This window comes from Leptinotarsa decemlineata, unplaced genomic scaffold, assembly GCF_025532065.1.
Source record: "Leptinotarsa decemlineata unplaced genomic scaffold, Ldec_3_MD MMD2_tig00026328_RagTag_RagTag, whole genome shotgun sequence".
In the NCBI taxonomy this organism is placed as follows: Eukaryota; Metazoa; Arthropoda; class Insecta; order Coleoptera; family Chrysomelidae; genus Leptinotarsa; species Leptinotarsa decemlineata.
In genome coordinates this window covers 37,683,749-37,709,362 of record NW_027412688.1, presented here as the reverse complement: position 1 = coordinate 37,709,362, position 25,614 = coordinate 37,683,749, and the positions used below count along the sequence as shown (strand labels likewise).

The following is a 25,614-nucleotide window of genomic DNA, read 5'->3' as shown; positions in this document are numbered from 1 at the left end:
TCAAGGACCAAAATATCGACGATGTGCGTTTTGCAGTACGAAAAAACAAGTGAAACGCTCAAGATTAGTATGCGAAGCCTGTAATGTGGCATTATGTCAAAGTTGTTTTCAACCTTTTCATAAATAAAATAATTAGATTTTAGTTTTTTACGATATAAATAAAACCTCTTTTTCAACTTGCTCTGTACTTTTTTCAAACTGCTTGTTATTATATATTTTTATTATGTGGCTACCATAATAGCCACCAAATAAAGTGACATATTCAGAGTACCAGATGTTTGGTGGCTAGTATTTGTGACACCTAAAATAAAAAAAAACCAATGACACTTTCAAAGCATAAGTTGCTAGAATCCTTCACTTTGTTATGTTTCAATATAACTTGCCCAAAATAATCAATTTTTCTTTGAAAAATAAAGTTGCCCTATAAAGGGTTAAACAGTGACCAGTGTAAAGCTCGCTTCATATAGATATTTTTAAAAGCTTTTATTCAACTTGACTTGTATGTATGTTAACAAATCTTGCAAGTTTAATTTGACCCACTTCCCGGTATCCGATTGACCTGAAATTTTGCATGCTGATCCAGAACCGATGACAATGCATGTTAATCATAAACGTGACCTGATGCTGCTGCCAGGATCGGCTCCGTACGAGAGATCTCCTCAGTGGTAAATAGCAGGAACACGAAATTTTGTATAGGCATTCGTTTATGATAGGCAGTTGGTAGGCCCACCAAGAAATAGATGCCACATCCAGGGTTGGCTTCAATAAAAAAAATATATTTTAAATCACATTAACCACATTCATTTATGACTTTACATAATTGAAATTATAATAAAAGTTTGTCGCGATGCCTAGAAGAAATCTCTACATATTCAGTCAGATAAAATTTAAATAAAATTTTAAATTTCAAACCCGATAAATCCTATGTGTGCAAAAAAGTTATTCAAGGTTAAAGTTCCACATTTTGAGCATTCAAGGCACTTTTATTTAATTACAAACATTATGAATTGCTTACAAATTTAGTAGGTGCCTACCTAATTATAAAATTTCAATTACAAATTTAAATTATCACGACAAGCTTTTATTATAATTTCAATTCTGTAAAGTCATAAATGAATGTGTGGTTAATGTGATTTAAAATTTTATTTTGATCTTTTTAGGACACTTAAATAAAAGCTTGTTTCAAAAGTTTTTTATCATTATTTTATTTCAATTACAGCCTTATTCGAAATTTGACGGTCGCATCAATTTTTGCGATCGGTATTGAAATAAAAAATTGAAAATATACACAGAACGATAATATGAGCGAAGTGCAAATGTTTATGTTTATAGCAAATGAACAACTGAACAAAAACACTGTCTCTCGATGCACATTCCGCTAACCAAGTTAGCATCAACAGGAGATAAGGGCTGTACTCCTGAGACACTGGAGTAATAAATCATTTACAAGTAGGTACCTATTCCAAAGCCGTACATAATTGAGTCGGTCAGAAATGAAAATGGCGATCCAGATTTGCTCAAAAGAGTTATAACTGGTGAAGAATCATGGGTATATTATTATGACATCGAAACCAAAGTCCAATGGTCCCAATGGAAGAGCCGAGGAAGGTCAAGACCAAAAAGAGTACGCCAAGTTCGATAAAATATCAAGGTTTTGCTCACTGTTTTCTTTTATTACCGCGGCGTAGTGCATCAGGAGCTCTTGCCACATGTAGTCTAGTTCACATGTACTTTTTTTTGTAACATTTTTCAGCCCTGTCCAAAAATTACGACCAAGATGTCATTCGATTCGTATTTTTGCCTTGAAAGTTTAAGGAAAGGTCAGAAAATGTGCCGATAAAAATTACAAAAGTTATAAACAATTAGGTGGAAAAAAATGGGGCTTAATTTTTTTCTTAATATCTCGGAAAATTTTCAAAATTTTGGAAATTTGAAAAAAGATTTGAAAAGATCAATGAATTTGCGTAAAAAAAGTCCGGACTCTCGAAACTGTATCTCGATTATTTATAATTTTTACAGAGCCCTGAAAATAGAGCCAAAAGCGGGTAATCTGGCTTCCGCGCGCCTTTCGTCACTGACATAAAAACCAAAAAAATTATTTAAATATATTAAATGTGAATGTTAAGGAATGAAAAAATTCATGTAATGTTGGGATACATCAATAAACAATAATCCGCAGTCAAAAAATTTTCATCCCAATTTTAACGTTAATTATAAATTTGTTAATTAATGACTTTTTCTGAATTGAAAGTTGATATAAAAATCCCTATAATCATTAAACTAAAACTCTGGCATTTTTTTCCTTTGGTGAAGTTATCCTTAATAGGCAAAAAATAGATTACCGTTGCCAAAATGATAAAATTGTTATTTTCTATTTTTTTATTGACAATTTAAAATTATAATTTAATAAAAAATACATCACAAAATTTTTTGTTTCTAATTTTTTATTGTTTCAATGTCTCATGGCTAAAAACTAATTAATAATATTTTTTTTAATTTTTTACAGCTATTGTTAATAAATTCATAATAAAAAAATACATTGTTTATAAGCAATTCAAAAGTTTTTTTTTGCATTATGTTAATGCAACTAAGAGTCATTTCATCTTTCTTTCAAAAGGGATGAGATCGAGATTTCTCCATTCACGTGGTAGCTTATTGTACAGATGCAAGTTCAGGGAATTGCATTGTGAGATTGCAAGTTTATACAGGGTGGCCCACCACATTCGCCTCGGTATTTCTACGAAAAAGAAAGAGAGTTAGGGAAAAACTTTTATCACTGTTATATGTGGGTCCATGAGGAGCATATTCCAAAATTGTTTTGAAATATACAGGGTGACTCCCAAAAAAGTCACGTCACTCTGACATAAAAACAAAAAAAATATTTAAACATATTAAATGTAAATATTAAGGAATGAAAAAATTCATGTAATGTTGGGATACATCAATAAACAATAATCCGCAGTCGAAGAATTTTTATCCCAATTTTAACGTCAATTATAAATTTGTTAATTAATAACTTTTTCTGAATTGAAAGTTAATATAAAAATCCCTATAATTATTGAACTAAAACCCTGGCATTTTTTTCCTTTGGTGAAGTTATCCTTAATAGGCAAAAAAATAGATTTCCGTTGCCAAAATAAAAAAATTGTTGTTTTCTATTTTTTTAATAACAATTGAAAATTATAATTTTATAAAAAATACATTACAATATTTTTTTTTATTGTTTCAATGTCTCATGACTAAAAACTAATTAATAATATTTTTTTTTTATTTTTTACAGCTAAACTTTCTAGGCAAAAATACGAATCGAATGACACCTTGGTCGTAATTTTTGGACGGGGCTGAAAAATGTCACCAAAAAGAGCTAAATCGAGTACATGTGAACCAGAATATGAATAGGACGTGACATGAAGACAGAAGGGTAAAAGAATTTGAAAAATTTTCAAGACGTCTCAACACAAAAAGCTGAGTGTATTGTTTTTTGGATAATATATCCATATGGGTTTGCCAACTCAAGTCATCATCAAGGGTCAGACTGAGCATCTTGACAGATTTCGATCCACATACTTTTTTGTTTGAGGAACAGATACTTTTTTGAGATTTGCTCTTGTTGAGGTTCAGTTTGTTTGTTCTGAACCACCGAGGTCCAGCGATTTGTTTCTATGAGAGATCGGCCTTAATTTCCCGGCCAGTTCGAATCACCCTGTAAAGAACCAACTTCTCAACTTACAACTCCGTTCAACTAATCATCGATGTCATCTTCAATCTTTTCCAAAGGTCTCAATCAAACGCGACACACTATAATCAAAAACTGGAAAGTTCGAAGAGTGCGACAATCAAAAACGGTGGGACGGCCAATCTTTTCGAGACCCTCCCCTCCCCTGCGTGGATGTAGGCGCTTCGGAAGGATAAATCCAGCTAAATCCCGCTCATCCAGAGCTATCAACACGTTTTCCTCCTGCCTGTTGCTCCACTGAAGAACCAGTTGAGAGTGTGAAAAGTGCGAAAGTTTTGTTTTTCGGTGAGTTTTTTGAGATGCATGCGAGGTTTTTCAAAAAGTTATATGTTTTACTGTGTGTGTGATGGTTCAAAGTATCACTTTCGGGTTTAGTTTTTGAATGTGGATGTGTGACAGTATTTGTGAAAGTTGAAGGTGCGGACTTAGGGCTAAAAAGTGCCAATTCATATGCACTAAAGAAACAAGAACCAAAATATTTGAATTTACTATAGTCAAGAAAACCGAAATCAGTGTCAAAAATCATAAAAGAAATAAAGAGTTAGTTTGAAGTTCAAAGAATACGTGACGCTAATCAATTCAATTCAGTTGATTGCATTTTTTGGCATAAAAAATATAGTAGATTCGTCTATACACAAATAGATAAAATAGTTCCTCCAAAAAGTTATGCATTGAAGACAATACTCATAAATATAAAATTGCAATATACACAATATATACATTTTCACAAATACATACATATACACGTATATACATATACAAATGTACATCAAGTTTCAAGTAAATGAAAAAAATTATCAATTGCTGATACAGGATTATTGGTCAGGAGAGTTTTCACACTTTCTTTAATTTTTTCAATGGAAGTTTCTGTTAGATTCTTCAGCAGGAATTTATAATAGAAACTTCCAGACCATTCTAGCCACTGCTCATAAGAGAGATTTCGAAAACCTCTTAGGTGTATGTTATTGTAATTATGTAATGAACACAATACTCATTAATATAAAATAACAATATACATATTATACCTACACTACATTTTTTAATGTCCCCTCCTTTTTATTTTTTGAACGGGTCAACTCAAAAAATTGACAGATGAAACTGGGAAAAAAATTGAATGGAAAGGGGGGTCTTGAAGCTCCTGAAAAATGCTTCACAACCTTAAAATATAATGTCAATATCTTCAACTACTACAAAATGGCAGAACTTTTAATAATTGCCTAAATTCATTGATATTCAACTACATAATATGAGGTAATAAGCTTGAGGTCAATTCAGAAGATGCTCGAAATGGTTGCCTTAAACTTCTTGACATATGAACAGCCTATCCGATATTTCACGTCGAACATTTTCGAACACAGTAACGTCAATATCTCTACAAATATTTATTATTCTCTGCCGTAAATCCAATATTGAAGCAGGTTCAGTTTCGTATACCTTTTGTTTCAAATAGCCCTATAAAAAAATGTCCAAAGGTGTTAAATCTGGTGAGCGGGCTGCCCTTCTGTAGGACCTCGACGGCCAATTCAACGACCGGGAAAAGTAGTTCCAAATAGTTTCTTACTTGTCTGGAGCAATGTTATAGTGTTCCATCTTGTTGGAATACAATATCCATATCGAATTCATTAGGATTCGCCTCGACGATTTCAGTGATGAGGGGGTCAACAGTAATTTCCAGTATATTCAAATAAAGTTTCCCTGATAATTTTTGATCAATAAATCGAGGTCCTACAATATGGTTTCTCAATATTCGTTTTCAAACGTTAATTTTCTCTGGATATTGGGTATCCTAACTAGCAATTTCGTATTTTATAATAGTTGCGGAAACGTTTCGGAGAAAGAAATTATAAAACTACATTTCTCCCAGAAATGTTTTCAATGTGTTTATAAAACTGCTATAAATAGGAAATTGGCACCGTTTTATAAAACATTATAGTTATTATCAATATTTTGTAAGGCCTTTTACAAACCCTACAAAACAGTTTTATAAACATTTTGGCAGTTACTATAAAATTTGTCACTCTTAAAAAAGTAGTTTTGTAAAGACTTCCCTTACTGCACTTTTGCAACATATTTAAGCGATACCTATAAAATAATCAGAAGACAGTTTTATAAGAGTTTTCTGGTAGTTCCAAGTAGGCGTTATAACATATAATACAACCGAAAACGATAACAATAAAATAAAAAAGTGTTAAAAATGTTATTTTTACTGCAAATGAAATTTTATTGATAAATATATAGCCTATTATTAGCAAAATTTAAGCGCGCCACTCATTTATAAATGTTTTCGGTAAAATTATTAATTATACAAAAATTCACTCTGTCGACGTATTAATTTTCTAGTCACAAACTTAACTCACTTTATTCTGAATAATATAATGTTATAATATTTATGTACTTTTCAGCTGTAAATATCACTATATCTGCGGTATTCATCTAATTTCAGTATCCTGGATCGCTTTCATTTAAAATAGCGTCGTTCTATAAAATGAATTGGTATCAGTAGCAAGCATTTCAACGTATTTTAGCTACTATGTTACCCATATAAAACTGTTAAGAAACAGTTCTGGGAGTGATGGTATTGCGGTAGATTCGGACTACTTTTAAAGCTGTAGGTTTCTACAAAAGTGCTTGTATGAATAAAGGATTTCTCACATACAGTTTGGATAAATATTATCTGTCGGGATGTTTTAGCTAAAAAGTTTCTTTCATCGATTATAAAGGCTAAACGACGGGTTTTAACCATTATAATAACCTGTTTTTCGCAATAAAACATTGAAGCACTAGGTTAGGTGGGATAGTCTTAAGTATTTTTTTGGTATTTCCAATATACAGGGCGACTTAAAGCTTCCAGAAAGTTTATCATTTATGAGTTATTAAACTCATCTAAAATTTTGAAGAATTTTTCAAAGCTGTGATTAGAAATCGATGTCAGCTGGTTGTTCTTAAATGCTACATTTTATTCTTGGTAGCAGCAAATATATATTAGCAAAAGCAATTTGATTTTATAACAGTTATATTAGTTTTTATTAATTGTAGTTAATATACCATACTATAAAATAGTTGGGAAATTATTATTGAAGTGACAATATGGTAATGGAAATAAAATAGTATCTGAAAGCATTCCACTAAAATAATTTCATTGAAGCTACAGGGAACAGTTATAAAATAAGCTTGAAATAGTTTTATAACTATCATAAAAATCTCGCAGGAAAGTGTTATAAAACTGCTACATAACAATTTACTTATATAGGAAAATAAGTTTTATAAGTTAGTTGCAAAAACGTTTCTGTGATAATTTCCTGACTATTTTATAATGGTTTTTTAATTTTATTTCATAAATGTTTCTATGACAAATTTATAAAATACTTTCATTGCCTACAACTGTATTGTGTTCACCGATCATCTAATATAATCAATTAGCATTTTGGAAGATTGGAAGTAATTATAAAATACTAATAAAATAAAACTGTTGCAACACCATGTAATTATAAAACAACTTTGCTGGTTGGGATGTGTTTGCCGGAAAACGTGAAGGTTGGTATCACTCCAATAACGGCAATTTTGTCTGTGAACATTGCCGTTTACAAAAATTTACATTGGTCACTAAAAGAAATATTGTTGATATAGGTAGGATGTCTTGCAATGGTCTCCGTCATGATTTTCAGAATTCTGTTCTTCGATCAGGGCCATTTCAGTTAATTGGTGTACCATTTTAATTGTGTATGGATGATATTGCTTCAAAAGTCTCCATACAGTAGAAGGAGACCTCACAAACAATCGCGACGGAATGAGTACTGTTTAAGATTTACTACCATCTCACCAATTATTTGCACTTGTTGTTCTTCCGTGATGGACGGATGACCTGGGGGCTTTATGTTATGTACACTACCGGTAGTTGTGAATTTACCCCTATATACCAAGTTGTTTCAGATCAGTACCTCATACAGAGCGTTAGTTACATGATGACAAATTCCCAAATTCATGATTTTTTGACTGACCCTGTATAACAAACTGTACACTTCAAAGGAAGGGTGTAGTAGCCATTGAAATGAGAAACACGTGGAAAATTCAAATACGAAGTTTTATCATCATAACATAGATAGATGTCTCTAGATAAACCAAAAATCAAAAGTTGAAAATGTTTTATCGTTTGATTTTTTGGTATAATAAATAGTCAATCAACGATTGTGGAAATACCCCTTTATATGCTTTTTCAAAACATTTGTCCCAACCCTGTGACAGATTTTGGCATAATTCTCATGATTTCATTTCATACGGCATATTCATATGATTAGACCAATAAGCCAGGAACTGTTTTTCATAGCAGGCTTTTTTCGTTCTCATAATTTCAACAAATTTATAATACTAGAAATATACAGTTTGTATAAGTTTGAGAATGTCCATATAGGACGAAACTGCAGTAACGTTAGTTACAAATAAAAGTGGTGAAAAACATAGAAATTTTCATTTCTCTTTTCATTATGATCTTCTACCACGTAGTAATGGCTACATCCATCAATTTATTAATATTACTGGAGTTTTTTCCCAACACTAAACCATTATTTTAACACCTTGACAAGTGTTTCGATCACCAAGTGATCATCTACAAGAGGAATAGTGTCCACCCAGAATTCTAGGTACTGGGAAAGGGAATATCCACATTGGATGATGAATGCAAAAAGACAATATTCACAAAAAATAATGTCTGGGTAGGAATATTCAAAAACCGTATAATAGGTCCAGTGTTTTTTGAAAAAGCACTGAACGGTGGAGGATTTTATACTTTTTTGATAACGAAATTCTTGGATTTCATGAAAGAACTGAGAATTGAAGAACGCAGACGGTGTCTCCATTCACAATGTGACTGCTGTGCGGCAATATCGGCAATATGCATTGGAAGGAACAGTCCTTTTATTTGTTGGCCCCCTCGATCACCAGACCTGACTCCATTAGATTTTTTCTATGGGGATATTTGGAAAGAAGGGTTTATAGAAATGGACCAGGAAATTTGAACGAATTGAAGGAGAGGATAAGGCAAAAAATGTGGTGAAATAACACCACAATAACACCATAATATATATATATATATATATATATATATATATATATATATATATATATATATTACACCTCTCGAAGCGAAGCAGTAACTCGTCTTGATAATGCCATCTGAGATGATGGCGAAACGTCGACTATCGAATAGTACACAACGGATGAACACCCGGAAAAACAACACATCATTTGTCCACAAGATCAATCTTATGACAATAAAGTATATTCTCTCTCTCTCTATTGTACCTCAAAACAGTTGATCTGACACCATGTACATTCGAAAATGGATCTCTCCTAATGAAAAACACGTTACAAAAAATAATTACCATCGAAGCGAGGATTTAACATTCCCATTTCACTGTGATTTTCCTCGAACTCTCAATATCCGCCATGCACTATCAGGAAAACTTTTCAGGCGGCTAATAAAATGGTCATAATATTGGCACCGAGTTTGAACTCTCATATGGCTGATTTTCAAAAAGCTTCGTTTCCAAAAGTATTCTCATATGAATTACGAGATTTTGATGTAGGCGAATGTGACAACCGTGTTTGTGAAAGCTATGGTGGTTAAAAGTTGTTGAATTTTCCATTAGGTTTACGAAATCAGATAAAATATTCATTTACTACTCCTCATTATTTGTTCATATTTCTAAATTATTAAATGTGACGGAATTGATGAAATATGCAATATGAAGCCAACACGTTCTTTTGATACCTTTACAATGACAGCTTCACTTTTTAATCATTTAAAACGTTGCAGTTGTGGTGTTAAGGTGCGTCTACAATATGCCGCTGTTTGCCGATTGACAAGGCCAAATTCTGAGAAACAATAAAAATTCAGATAACTCTGTTGAATTATAATGATATCCCTGATAAATTATACCGGCAGATCAATTCTATACCCCAACCTATCAGATCTGCCCACCAAATGTCCTTATTAGATCGTTATGTTAATTTAATTAATAATAAAGAGCAATGCTTTAGTTTTGGACGGATTATTCCAAAAAATTATTCTTTTTGATGAACCACTCAATCATTTTTATAAACTTCATCATTACCAGTTGCCAATTTCCAAAATTTTGAAAGAATGGATTGGTTATCCTCTGGCTAACGACTAAGTGTAACTCACCTACATTACGTTCTAACCTGATATCGATTACAATTCTCCCGTGTATCTCTAAAGTAGTGGAATTTATACTGAAAGATCAGATTAACAATTATGCCAATGAAAATCAGATCATAACATCTTCACACTCAGGATTCAGACCTCAGCATAGTACCACTACGGCTGTTTTGTCAACTAGCGACGATATTTTCGAAGCCGTAGAAGATGAGAATTTGACCTGTTTAGTACTTCTAGATTATAGGCCTTTGACACTCGTGATCACGAGATATTGTGTGACAGACTTGTCTATTTTAGTTTTTCTCGAAAAACAGTCTGAAGAATTGAGGATTGAGTTGTATCGGATGCTCTACCGGTACCAAAGGGAGTGGCACAAGGATCTATCCTTGGACTTGTATATCTGTGACTTTTATTTGTTTGTAAAGAATCCAATATATAGCAATATGCAGACGACACACAGTTATATGCCTCTTTTCAGCCTTGTCATTCTACATATGCTCAGTCATGTATTAAAAAAAGCGTAATTAATTTCGAAATGAACTCTTGATAGTTTGTGTTTAAAAGTTACTTTTTTGCATGATCTACACATCTTTGTGAAGAGTTTATTTTGAAATTAATTGCATTCTTCCTTTCTTCGAAGGATTTCCAGATTTTTTAAATAAAGAAGAACTATGTTTCAACATTGAGGAAGGAAACAACTCGAAACTTAAATACTTGGACATAACCATAGGATATATCCACAAAAAAACACAATTTCAAATGGCAATTTACAGGAAACCTACCAAGCTCCACTATACCCGCAAGTTCAAACCATCCACCATCACACAAAATGGCTGCCTATGACGCATTCATATATAGAATGTTAAGGATACCACTCAGCAATGAAGCCCGAAACAAAAAACGGAAAGTCATATACCAAATAGCGAACGAAAACGGATACACCCAAAAGACAATAGATAAACTAGAAAACAGAATCAAACAAAAAATACAGAACAAGGATCACACCACCACAACAGACAAAACAACACAACGATGGAGAGCATTTACGTACGTAGGATACCAAACCAAAAAACTAACAAACATCTTCAAACCACTGAACATCAACATCACATACAAGCCGAACACGAAGATAACACGAAAAATAAACAACTATGAAAAAGAAGAAGACAAAGACCAAAACGGGGTATACAGCATACAATGCTCGGACTGTAACAAATTCTATATCGGCCAAACCAAGAAAAAACTGATCCAAAGGTACAATGAGCACAAAAAAGCATACATAAATTCAATAGTATATAAATCAAACCTCGCAACACACGCCATACAAAACAAACATAATTTCCCCCCACCAGAGAACATAAAACTCATAAAACAAGTCAACAAGGGAAACCGCATGGACATTTGGGTAAACTTGAACATCCATAAATTTAACAGTCATAAATCACTTATCGAGGAACAAGTACAAATTAAAACACAATAAGACCTCACATTCAATATATTAAACAAAACCATACACATTCCTAGAGAAGATCTAACACAAAGAAGAGTACCTGATGCAGTACGAATACAGGCAAATTTACCTAAAGTACCTGAAATACCTGAGTTGAGACGCTCTGACCGTATGAAGAGGCAGACGACGGGATGACAAGTTCAGTTCGAGGAGTGCCTAGAAGATGACAGTACTACCAACTGCCGAAAGCGCTCGCAGATAGTTAATAGAAGATATAAAGCTTCAAATCCTTTTTGTGAAATTCAATATTGAAAAAGATGTAGTAGTAGAAAGCTAAAATCTTTCTTTTCCATGAATTCAAAGTATTTTTCACAAAGAAAACTGTGGTTAATCAGTTCTCCATTACAATATTCATTTCAGATTTTGGATGGTGGGAATCCTCAAAAGAGTCGATAAAAATGCCGAAAAGGTCATTGAAAATTTCGTGTAAATAAGAAAATACCTGACTCACACCACAAAAGTCATAAAAGATATCCCATCCAACCTTTAGTAAGGTTTTTGCGAAATTTAAAATCAAATAGTTGTGACAGATGTTCAGATAAAGTAATGTTGATTTTTAATGTTCCTCAGTCTGAGAAACCAAACACGTCTGAGGACTGCCGGGTCGTACGTACCGAAACGTCGTGCCTGGAAAGCAAATAGGGCGTTACAAAATAAATTAACACCTCGAATTACCTTCATGCACGTCTAGCCATACCTCATCATCGTCACATCTGAGCCATTATGCGGCCTTGCAATGCATGCATAACGAGTCCTATTTACATCACCCGTCGCTAACCTGCTAATAAATGGATTAATAATTATAGGCTCACGGCTATTTTGATATGAGATAACACAAGAGAGCGATTCAATTCCATTATTCAGAAGCAACGGAGGTTAATAGCATTATCGTGGGTGAAATTGTCAAATGTAGCGTCTAGATTGAGGTTATGAGATGGAAAGAATCGGAAAAATTGTTGAGAGAATACCGATGTGAATTCAGGAAATCATAAATAACTGTATTAGAGTATTTGGTAGTTACTACTGGGCAGGTTAGGTTAAATTTCAAGGGTTTGGGGAGTTCGATTGTCAAAAATTTTATTTATTGTGTTGGTATACATGTCCCTGAAGTATGACATAATTTTCAGCTAAACACATCGTTAACTTTGTCTGTGACAACATCTACGATAAGAAGTGTTTTTAAGAGCTCAGCGATTGTTAAAACAAATATATCAAAGAATAGCCATGAAGACTTCGAAGGTGATGAACGCCCCAGCAAACCAACGCTCAGATTTGTGAAAAAAAACACTGCTCACACTTTTATCCAAATATAATGCTGTAACTATGTCCAGCCCCCATGTTCGCCAGACATAGCCTCGTGTGACTTTTAAATATTTCGTCAGAGTTTCACAAGCATAGATGGCACCGAAAGCTCATCACCAAAAGAGCTGACGGAGACCGAATTATTACATAACAAACACACATTTTTATCTTTAACTTCTGTAAAAAAGTATTGTTCTTCCCATTCCGAATGAAAGTGGTATGTCTTTACCTTCTCACAACTGCTTGCCAAAATATTATTTTTGTTGTTCTCTACTAACCCAACCGCTGGACGTTGGTTACGCGTTCAGTTTTAAACTAAGCGCAATGTCGCCGCGCCGTGCGTATTTATCCCGTTCAAAGCAATCCAGATCGTTCTCGAACACTAACGCGCTGGTCCGGCTGGTCGGTTCTAGCCGATTCTAGCTTGATGGCGTCAGCGGCAGATCACTCACCGCAACGTTGCCGCTGTTTATGTTTAATATTATGACAATTAGATTTTTTTGTGGAATTTTCGGAAGCTTCTCTGATTTTTGCAGTTCGTATTTTTTAAATTAAAATCGTTGTGAGAGCTACCAGAATTGCCTCCGCGAGCTACCGGTAGCTCGCGATCGACAGGTTGGCGACCACTGCCTTAGCTGATCGTCAGTATTTCAATGAAACCTTTTCTGGTACATATATCCATCTTGGAAGTCTAGTGAAGTGTCCAGCAAGGCCGCCAGATTCAAGTCCGTTAGATTTTTTGTAAGGTCTCTCAGTAAAAGATGATTCAAGTCAACGGATGCTTGATAAATGTAGCAACTTTGAACCAGAAATGCTTCAAAATGTCCGAAACCTCTTTAAACAAAACATGTCCTACTGCACGGAAGGACATACATTTGAACAATTAAAGTCAGAAAACTTGTTTTTTAGGCTTCTAACCTCCCACAATCTGAAAAAATAAATGAAGCAACAGAAAATGTGGATGAACATTGACTCCTCCACAAAAATGACTTCCAAATTATATAAAAATTGTGAGCCGTTACGGGACGCCTGGCAGATTTGAGATATCAGTGATAATATTCTGTAACCCCTGTGATAATTGTTGGTTACTGAAATATTTATGAAAAACAATAAATGTTTTACTTCTTTGATTGACTACTTGTTTATTTTGTGGAGTTTTTAAAATGGTGTAATAGCCGAAACTAATCAACAATAAAGAAATATCATGCAAAATAGACAAAAGTCTGTTTTTGTAGTGTATCCTCAATAAACGTTTCACTATAAATTCCACCATCATAAGAAAATTAATTAAGTGATTCTTTGATGTTCCTGTTAATAACAAATAAGAAAAACAGAGTATGTCGTTAAAGAATTTTGAATTATTAAAAAAAATATTTATTTACACTTTAGGTATCCAAGCTCAGCGTAACACCGAACAAGCGGGAAGGGAATCGCACAGTCGCTTGCGCATGGCGACCCGTCGCCACGCCAGCAATCGGTTTTACGTGCGGCTATAGATGTTTCAGATCAAAAAATATATCCTTGTTTGATCTGACTATCTTTGCGATCAGACATCTGAAAGATTAACCGCTGGGAAATTAATAAGGACCCAGTAGAGTGGCTAGTTTGCACTATATATCAAGCCCATTAAAAGTTACATGAAGGTCCAATTTTCACCTCGTGGTGATAGGGAGGACATTAAAATGGTCTGGGAGTTCCCAGAGGATTCCAGCGTACACACATGCCATCTAGATGAACTAATGAAAACACAAAACTCGGTTTCATAGATGAAAGTCCGTCAATTTCGTGAAGGAATATCGTTTCAGGTTGCGAATGAAAAACGTAAACAGTGAATTGGGATTTCATTTTCGCTGAGGCTGCAGTTTTACCGCTGTTTCGGTTTCGATTTTAATGCACGTGTATTGTTGTCTTTGTGTAATTTAGATTCGGAAACATTATGTATGAGCTCGTTTTTAATTAAAATTGGAAGCTTTCAATTATCATGCTCTCTGATATGGGCGGAATCTCGATTATCCGACGAGAAAAGTAATCCAGTATTAAAACTGCGGTGTGAATTATTGATATGGATCAATCACCAAGTGGGGTCAAATAATTGTAGCTATATATTTTGTCTCAGCAGTCATCTTGTTTTTCAAGAAATCTTCGGAACCGTTGAAAAACTATTATGTTTATATTTCCCACGTTGGGCGCCGATTTTTTATGAATATATCATTGTTTTAATTCAAGTTCTATAATTATTATCTTTTTTTTTTATAAGGTGAGTCAAATCTCAAATTCCCTTCAGAGTTCTGGTATTTATGAATCTCATACAGCGCGGTTCACGGTCGATGGTAGGTTAGACATTTCTGGAAAACACAAAGCATAATTTTTCTGAAAATTTCACCTCTCACATTTCCTTACCTGGTCTATCGATCTGAAATATTTTCAGAATTGCGGCGTTGCCACTTCTATCAAAAAGTCCTAGATTATGTTTTTTTGAATGGAACACCCCGTATATTAATACATTTTTGGAATCGCTCTAGTATTTGAATAATGTTTTGTTGGAAATGTCCTATACCTATTTCTATCTGTTTTCGAGATAAAAAATAAATTGTGCTAAATATGGTCCAAAACATAGCCTTAATTGAAATTAAGTACATCAGTACTCTCAATTCATGAAAAGTTGATATTTTGATGATAGTTTGGACAAACTCAAAATATTCAAATAACACCAAGAAATTGACTCCATATCATACAGGGCGTGCTAACATTACTATTATTTCCATTGTGCATAAAAGTAGTCGAAAGTTCATTTTTTCAAATGAAACCCCCTGTATATTACTCGATAAATTGAAAAATGGCGAAAAATGCTTCAAGATGATATACATGTCCCTATACCTAAATCGTCAAGTTTTCTTAATAAAGCCGTTTTTGTGAAAAAATACTTATTCGTTTTTCACCTACAAGTGTTGTAAGTGCCATTTTATTTTGTGAGTGAGGATTCTTGCAAAACGAGCGTCAGCAAGTGGAGCAAACTCACGAGCAAAATAAAATCATTTTTAACAAATATATCATACAAATTTTCTTGTATAACGTTACTGCTGATAATAAAAAAAATTATAGGGTCCATGGGATTTGAACACACGATCTTTGGATTACAAGGCATATGTTACAACTACATACGCCAACTCACGTTATTTTAAGGAGGATTATTGGTTAGTCATGAAGGACTTTCTACAGTTGGACTGAATACTACTTCGTCATCGTCAGTAACTTCACAGGGATTTAATATTACCAATAGCACGAACTTCATGTGTGAACTTTTCTAAATGATTTTTTGGTAGGTGTTCTGATTGAAGTGTTTCTATCAAAGAGATTTTCAATAACAGTCGTGCAAAAAATAGTTTTTAAGGAATTTGATTTCTAGGTAGCCGTGGAAATATCAAGCTTATGACAGTTTGGTGACTTTTATAAGTAATTGGTAAATGGTTATTGTCGGTGTTTCAAAAAATCGCCAAAAATGAATGCAAATATTGATTATTCAAACGAAGTTCTTATGAAATTATTTATTATACACGGACAGTGTGATCAAATCATTGCCTGAACTTGTAGAAAATTCAACCAAATGTATCCTGAATTAACACCAATGAACGAGAGGAAGTTTGTAAGATTACAAAATAATTTCCTAAACTATGGCTCCATGTTAAAAGCGCCTTCAACATTACCAAAACCTTTTTTTTTATAAAGACACACTCCAAATATTAAGGACGACTGTAACCGATTTTCTTAAAAATTTGCCTTTAGAGGAATAAAGGAATTCGTGGTTTCCACTGGACGGAGCGCCAGCTCATTCCACCCAGGAAGTTTCCAGGAAACTTGACGAACTCTTCGACGATCGTTGGTTTAGGCGTTTAGGACCGTGGGATTGGCCACCGAGATCACCCGATCTCACGCCACTTGACTTTTTTTATGGGGTGTTTTAAAAGAAAGGGTATACCAAAGTGCCTACCAAAGAAGAATTGCGATGGCGCATAGTGCGGAGTATTGAAGATCTGGATCCCCAGGAAATTGAAAAAGCAACCACAAGTCACGTACAAAAAACATTTTGAAGTGTTTAGAATGTAATGGACAACATTTTCAGCATTTATTGTGAAAATGTGATATTTTGTTTACAATTTTGTTATTTTGAATCATCCTATTATGTTATTGTCTGTACTTTCACATGTTTTAGCCCACAAAATCTTACTTTTTACCTAGAAATGACTGATTTTTGGTACAGTTGTTCCCTGGAAACTTTGAGCCACAGTTAAGGAAATTATTTTGTAACAACCTTACAAACTTTCTCTCGTTCATTGGTGTTAATTCAAGATACATTTGGTTGAATTTTTGACATGTTCTGACAATTATTTGAACACTTTGTTCATGTGTATAATAAATAATTTCATAAGAACTTCGTTTGAATAATCGATATTTGCATTCATTTTGGAAGATGATTCGAAACACCGTCGATAACTCTTTATAAATTACTTATAAAAGTAACCGAACTGCTATAAGCTTGATAATTCCACTGCTACCTAAATCCAAATTCTAAAAAAAATAATGTTTCTAGAAGAAGCGATTTTATTGAGAAAACTTGACGATTTAGGTATAGGGATATGATATATCATCTTAAAGCATTTTTCACCATCTTTCAATTTACCGAGTAATATACAGGGGGTTTCATTTGAGAAAATGAACTTTTGACTACTTTTATGCACAATGGAAATAATAGTAATTTTAGCACGCCCTGTATGATATGGAGTCGATTTCTTGGTGTTGTTTGAATATTTCGAGTTTGTCCAAACTATCATCAGAATATCAACTTTTCATGAATTGAGAGTACTGATGTACTTAATTTCAATTAAGGCTATGTTTTGGACCATATTTAGCACAATTTATTTTTTATCTCGAAAACAGATAGAGATAGGTATAGGACATTATTAACAAAAAAGTATTAAAATACCAGAGCAATTCCAAAAATGTATTAATATACGGGGTGTTCAATTTAAAAAAATAAAGTTGCTAGGACTTTTTGATGGAAGTGGCAACGCCGCAATGCTGAAAATATTTTAGATCGATAGATCAGGTAAGGAAATGTGAGAGGTGAAATTTTCAGAAGAATCATGTCTTGCATTTTCCAGAAACGTCTAAGCTACCATCGACCGTGAGTCGCGCTGTATAAAGGGCCTTGAAAGGTGTTTGTTTCTGGATTGCTCATGATTTCTGTTCAAATTCATCATGGAATTGTTGATTTCTAAAAAATTTATTCATTTTTATCAATTGTTAATCCTTAGAAATAGGGGAATATGAAGAAGACATTTGGATGCCATTCCGTTTTAAAAATACCCCATCCCAAGTCCAAATGTGTCGCGAGGGATGTATCCATTTCTACGCTACATCAAAACCGAGTACAAACTACAAAACTTTCCTAAGAGGTATTTCGAACAATTCCACCTAGCGATACAAATCTCCATTTTTTTCACTGTCCCAGTCCATTAGATGCCCCGGGCTGTGAAAACTCATCAAAAAGTTGACGTACCATTCTGCGTCAAAACAATACTTTTCTCGTCTCCGCATAATTTCCCAATTATACGGGAGATAAGAAATCTCAAGATCCGTTTTCTCTGGGCCTGCTGTAAAATGATGAATTAGTGATAATGCTCTCCGGATGACATTTCCTCGTTTTTCAATTATGAAAAAGAATTGAATCTCGGCCCTTTTGTCGATGCAGATGAAAGAGAAGTTTGTTACATCGAGCAAATTAAACACATGGGCTGAAAAATTCTGTGTCTTAAAAAGAAAACACATTTTCCTTGTTCAAAACTGGCTTTATTGCAGCTCCGGTCTAAAATTTCAGTACTATTTTTGTAGAACGATTCTCCCAAGGACAAAATTGTCAATGAATCCCAGGATATATATGAAATTTCATGCTCCGATTGCGATAGAACATATGTAGGCCAGACCAACAGACGTGTGACAAGTAGAGTATACGAACATCAACTTGCTGTCCTGCAAACTCCTAATTTCCCGATGCTCACCCCCCAGCAAGAAGTCCGGGTACTTGTACTTCCCTACATAACAGGATATCAATCAATCAAAATGTGCTTTATTATCAAAGAATAACATCTTGTTGACAAAGCCTGTATGAATAAATTAAATTAAATTATATGAATGACATTTAGATAATTATTTACTTAGTATACATAGTAAACGTAGTCACTACTTTATAAAATTGAATTGTTAAAAAGCAATCAGTCGCTCATTTAAAATTTAAAATATAACAAACAATAGTAGGTATATGATATCAAAATGTAAAGTTTTGGTATATTTATCATAAGTCTATTATATCCGCATAATATTCTTCCAAACTATAATAGGTTCTACCGGAAAGAACTCTTTTTACAGCTTTTCTGAAGCCAGTGTTGGACTGTATATTTTTGATATAATTTGGAAGGTGGTTGTACATCGTGGAGCCGTTATATACAGGGCTTTTCATGATGAGCGTTAATTAGCCGTTTCTGACAAACTATTCAACGGATCAACCTGAAAATTTCACAGTATGCATAAATCAATATGACCTACACGCCTAAAATATTTCAGACGAAGTGGCGTTGTCGCTTCTACTATAAAGTAGCGGCTTCTTTGATTTTTCAAATGAAACACCCCGTATATAATATCATATTATGATTCATTATCACTTTGTCAACAAATTCATATACTATTTCCCTATACCTATCTATTACCGTTTAGAAGATATAAATTAATTTCGAAATTTTTTTTACCAAACATTTCATAAATGCTGATGATCTTGAACTCTCTTGCACTAAAACGATCAAATTTGAAATGGAGTAGAGTGATACTATGAGAATCTTCACTCCGAGTCATATTTTCATTTGCCTCATACAGGGTCTTCAAAAAATGCAGATACTTTGATCTCATGAAAAAATGAGTGGAACTCAATTTTTTCAAATGGAACACCCTGTATATTTCAACATTTTTGAGCTCTACATCCAATTTTAGATTAACTTTGTTCAGATAATACTATTTCTATTTTGAACTGTTTTCGAGATAAACTGTTTCAAACGGAAACCGACGTGGTTTTTTTGCTGGTTTTTTTGAATTCATCACTTATTTTGGATATTCAACATTTTTTTTATACTTAGTAATATTTCTTTTTGATCCAGTTTTTTAACTGTCTCAGATCAGTCAATTCGAAATTGGTATGTACCTACCTTAGAAAAAGTTACAATTTGTATACATTGAGGTATTGGTCTATAACCTACCAATTATAATAGAATAATGTCAAGATTAGGTTACAGTAATGAAGATTTCTTATATTTATTAATAATTTATGGTGAGTGCAATAGAATTGCAAGTAGAACATGCCGAGTATTTCATGAAAGATATCTACAACTTCAGAAGCCGAATAATAATGTGATAAATCGACTACTGAAAAACTGTAGGTTGAATGGAAACTTCCGTCCAAAAATCATTCGTAAGAAGACTGAAGTGGATGATGATGACAATGGTATAACAGTTTTGGGATACGTTCATGCATTTCCAAATGCTTCTCTGCACGAGGCTGAAAGGGAGATAGGTATACCCTACGTGACAATTTGTCGAATTCTTAATAAGCATAAATGGCTCCCTATAAGTTCTACTGTGTCCAACATTTGAAAGAGACTGATTTACCTCGTAGAGTGGAATTCTTTGAATGGTTAATTGTCAAGACTCAAGAAGATGAACATTTTTTTGACAATATCATATGGATAGATGAGGAAAAGTTCACAAAAAATGGAGTTTTCAATAGACACAACAGTCATTATTGGGCGCCAGAAAATCCCCATGTTGTCCGCCAAAGGGGTTTTCAAGAAAGATGGCAATTCAATGTATTTTGTGCCATAAAGAATGAGTCAATTTTTTATATCGAGTTTTATGATGATAATTTGAATGCATCAAAATATGAAGATTTGCTGAGGAATAGAATTCAAATGATTTTCATTAATAGACCAGGAAGAGAACGTGTATGGTACCAATGACCTATAAATAGTCAGTTCTCGGAAGTCCAGTTATCACCCGAAGACGATTGTGGATACTAACAATCGAAACGTTGTGACATAACTTGGTTTGAAATCTTTTAATTTTTATTTTATCATTTTTTGTTAATAATATTTTAAATTTTTTCAAATTTTTCAGCTTTCAATGATATTTCAATTTTTATTTGTTTGGTTGTTGTTGTTGTATGTTATTTCTTTGTAATTTCAGTTTTTTCTTTAATAAAATTGTTATTTTCGGTTAATATTTTTGATTTTTTTCAGGGTTATGATCAATTTATATTATATTAGACAATGGAAGTCAGAACTGATGAAAAACAGTATACGAAGTGATGCGCTACAAAGTGTAGATATTATCGAACAAATATGGTATCCACAATGACAAAGCATAGCTATATTGTTGTATCTTCCAGTGACATTCAATATCCTGACCATCTCCCCGCTCTCTGCTTTCCAGCCGTCTTCGATCTCTGCTAAGGACGACCCTTAATATTTATTATGACAACGCGTTACGTTATGTTGCTCACGATTCTCTGCCGGTCACAAAATCCTGATAAACGGTTCCCGAGGGAGAGTTATAATCGTCCCAGTGTGTGTTTAAGATAGGAGTCTTCGGATTTCCTACAAGTAACCGCATTTGATTTAACTGTAGCCGGCTCCTTCTCAAATTGGCGACTCAGGTGTGGCAGGAGAGACGAAAGGACATTGGAATATGCTGATGATGGTTCATTGCGTGTTATGGAAATGGGTTGAACCGGAGTAAAATTCGATTTCAGTGATGTTCCAGTGATATTGTACTAGAAATTAACTTTTTTTGTGCCAGATTCAGATAAAAGTTACTAGATTACTAAATTTTTCAAGTTGTAGCTTTTGCGATGTCAATAATGACAATTGACATCAAGAGACGAGTAACTGGGTCTTTTGAAATTTATTTTGAACATTCGTCAAAAACAAAACATGGAAAACAAAAATACATTCTTCAACGAAAACATACACTCTTATACAAACAAAAAAATACTCAAACATAAATTCAAAATAAGTTCTGTGCATAAAACATTAAATATCCATTGATAGTTCAATGAATATGAAGGATAACATACTCATTCAGAATCTCAGTATTTTCTATTTTAGAGGAATTGCACTCCAGCTGATTATTGTTGATTCAAAATTGTAACATAAATTCAAACAATTATTTTTCAGTGATTCTTCAGTTTGTAATAGAGATGATACTGTCTTTACTGCAAATTCATTTCTTTCAGTGATTTTTATCGAATTCAATTTGGAGAAAATTCTCTCTCGTCTATTGAAAAGAATGTTTGCCTTTGCTATGGATATAGTGTTGCCTATAGTGACTATTTGAGGATTAAACATAGATGCAAACTGAAGCGATTTGTTATCAAAAATCAAGTCATTTGTCATTACTGTCATTAGTTCTAATCTAGCGTCAAATTCGATTCTTCTTCTTATATTGTATCAACTTGCAGTTTCCGGTGTTCTTCTTCTTCAATATAAGATTAAAGACTGATGAATGGATACGTTATAGAGCCCAGACAAAAATTGGAAATAGTACTACAATTGCCTCGATTTCTCAATAGTAGTAATAACGTACCAGAAAAACTTACTAGAAATAGTGTAATTGTATTAAAAGGAACATCGCTGTCTGATTTTTACCTACTTCGGTTTCAGTATTTTCGTTTGATATAATTCTTCTTTTTTTCTTTGGTTCCGTTCCGTGGGCAATTTGCCAGTAATCCGTAATTTGACTGATATAATTTTGTGCAAGATTTTCACTATAAGGGTTGAATGAAAACCGCTACATAATAACTTCTACAAGCAAAAATGTTGAAAAAGTTATGACTTGAAACCATTTCAGACTCACGCGAAGATGAAACTAGATTATTAGAAGCACGACTAAATTATAACATCACGCCGAATATTAATTCTGCAAGTTCAGAACGTTGAGGTTTCGAAACAAAGCTGGATTTGAAAGATACTTCAAATTCGAATTAATATGTGGCTGAATATATATTTAAAGTCTGAAACTTTTGATCAAATCCGTTCTAATAGGGAAAATGAAACTGCAAAATCCTACATGAGTCTTTTCAGTCTCGGGAACATGGGACCAAATCCGGTGGATACGGTGGCAGAAACATGAATACAGTGTTGTTTTTGGCCAAAAAGTTAAGAACTATCAATGACGAATGAGCAGTTACATTATGGTGATGCAAAAGCCATGGATTGTTTTTATACAATTTCAGACGTTTGTTTCATATTGCTTTTCGCAAATGGCGCATAACTTCAAGATAATACTCCTTATTGGCCTTATTGGTGCACCTGGTATACCTTTACGGTCCCTTTGCCAAAGCAAACTCTGATGATAACACTCTCAGTCGAAACAGGGTATCACTCAGTAACTGATTTTGCTCCACACCCTGCATGAAAATAATTATCCTCCTTTGATTTCAATTTTCCATCTAAAAACTCATCGGGAATCTTCAATGGTACCATTATTTCCTGGAAGATGGAAATGAAATTGTCGAGTTGCGTTTCGATTGTAAAAGCCCCGTTTTTGAGGCGACATTGTCACCGTCGATAATCATTTCGTTTCTAGAAGTTTATTTCGAAGCGCAGAGGGATTCCGGTTTTTTATTTTTCCGAATGGGGTTGATTACCAATCGTTCATTCTTTTGTGTTTGCCGAGTGACATGCAAAGTAGGTGTTGGTTGTCCACATTTTTTTTTGGATGCTCACTTGTCCACATTTGTTCGTACATTTGCCCATTCAGTGAATTACTTTCTTTGTTGAGTTTTGTAAATTTCCTGGAAATGATATACAGAATTGAAAAGCTCAAACAGAAGGTATTATTGTTCTGCTGGTCGATGATACATTTGATTTTGTGGAAAGAAAATCAGCTGATACTTTTTCATTTATAATAAAATGAAGTCAACTTCATTTTAAAGGTAACCTATTTGTGCTGAACAGGGCCGTCGCCATGGGGGGGATGGGGAGGAGCCTCCGCCCCCTACTTTTTCGACTTGGGAAAAAGTTGGGAAAATTTGGGCCGTGAAGATAAAAAAAATAATAGTAAAGAAATGAATGAAAATTAAAAAAATAAAAATGAGAGAAAAGAAAGGGAGAGGTAATAAGAAAAGGGAAAGAACCGGGAGTTGTTTGAAAACTTCAAAAAAGTTTAATTTCTCCCAAGTAAGAGAACAGTCCTGAACCGTCCACAAATTTTGAAGTGACAATTTTTCAAAATTCCCAACTTTTCGCTGTTTTTTCGACTTGGAAAAGTTGGGAAATTTCGGGCCGTGTAGATAGAAAAAATAATAGTAGAAAACAATAAGCACAATATTATTTGAGTGTTGTTTCCTTTCATTTGTATTGAATATTCCTATACATGGTGGATATGGTGCGTACGGTCCAAAGTAGAATAATTCCCATTATTATTTTTATAATTACCAACAATTTATTTTTGTTTGTCATACCCTAACGGGCATGAGCATTCAGCCAATCTTTGGATAGCTAAGTAAGAAAATTAATATATTATAGTAGTAACTGCATATTGTTTGGTTTAGTGAACATTAATAGTGAGATGAATTGTAACAAGTTGATTGAAATTTGAATTGAAGGGGTTATATTTTTAGGAGTGATTAATTTTTGGGAAAGAAAGTTATTGAAATCATACGCCAACTCAGGTTTTGAAGTAACAAAATTGATTGAAGTTAAACTTCTTCTCACACTCGCAAGAGAGCGTTTCATTTAGCAGAAAATTTCGAAGTTTATTTACCGTCCGAAGATGGACAACTCTTGGTAACCTTTCTACAAGATAAATTCGAACTGCAAATCAATAATAACCGAAATGAGCCTATCACAAGACATGGAACAACAATCGATGCAGGTTTCTCTAGCTAGCTTTCTAATTTTCAATCGAAAATATATGTATCTTATTTCTCATGCCATGAACCTACTGTCTCGGTCTCACAATCAACCACAGTAGGTTCTAATGTATCCGATTTCCTCACAGTAGATCCCTGTTGGGATGGTTTGGCCCGGTTGCAGAAAGTTATAGTGAATCACCCCAACCGCTGACCATTATACAGTAACCATAGTCTTCTTTTAGTGGGTTTTCTTCTTTGGAAAGTACCTGGGTGGCTCATCAATGTCCAAGCACTGTCCTTAATGTCTGCTTTTGTCGTAGAGGATCCACTGCACTGCATGACTCAATTCAAAGCAAACCGACGGTTGGTTGACGCTGGAAGTCACAGCATTCTGGAAATGACCTCTGACTTTATTACTGTCAACTACGAACTGCCTCATGAAGTACTGCTCCCGAGTCAAACCATCAAAAAGCGCATGAGAGCTAACGCTAGATTTTTCCGTTATCCCACGCACGTTTGTGATGGGTCAGTCTCCATCAGGGTCCTCAAATCCTCATCCTGGAGTACTGTAGGTCGGGCATTTCGGGGCTATCTTCGAGGCTAAAATCTCCGGAATAAAATTTCGCAAACCACCGTCGAACAGTTCGTTCATAAACACATCATTGCCAAATACCTCGTTGATTTCTCAGGCTGTTTCAGCGTCGCTTTGGTTCAGTTTCAATTCGTAGAGGAAAATTAGCCAGAAATCGCTAGACGACATAATTAAGTGATAAGCTGGAAAGAGAAGAAATTAAAATTTGAGGAAAAATTGTACAGCATCAATGAGGAAAGTAAAAAACTCTCTATCGACTTAAAACCAGTTGCATGTGGAGTTCCCCAAGGCTCGGTTCTGGGGTCTCTTTTATCAATAATCTACAGTGTGACCCATTTTTAATGGA

General features: G+C 34.0%; 1 protein-coding gene across 1 annotated transcript in view; it reads left to right on the top strand.

Moving 5' to 3' along the window:
- Positions 1–3,882: 3,882 nt before the first annotated feature.
- LOC111514277 (FMRFamide propeptide) overlaps positions 3,883–25,614 on the top strand; it is a 41,904-nt gene continuing 20,172 nt past the window's right edge. Inside the window, exon 1 of the mRNA XM_074182348.1 lies at positions 3,883–4,021. The gene's annotated coding sequence lies outside the window, so the exon portion shown is untranslated. The remainder of the gene's footprint in view (positions 4,022–25,614) is intronic.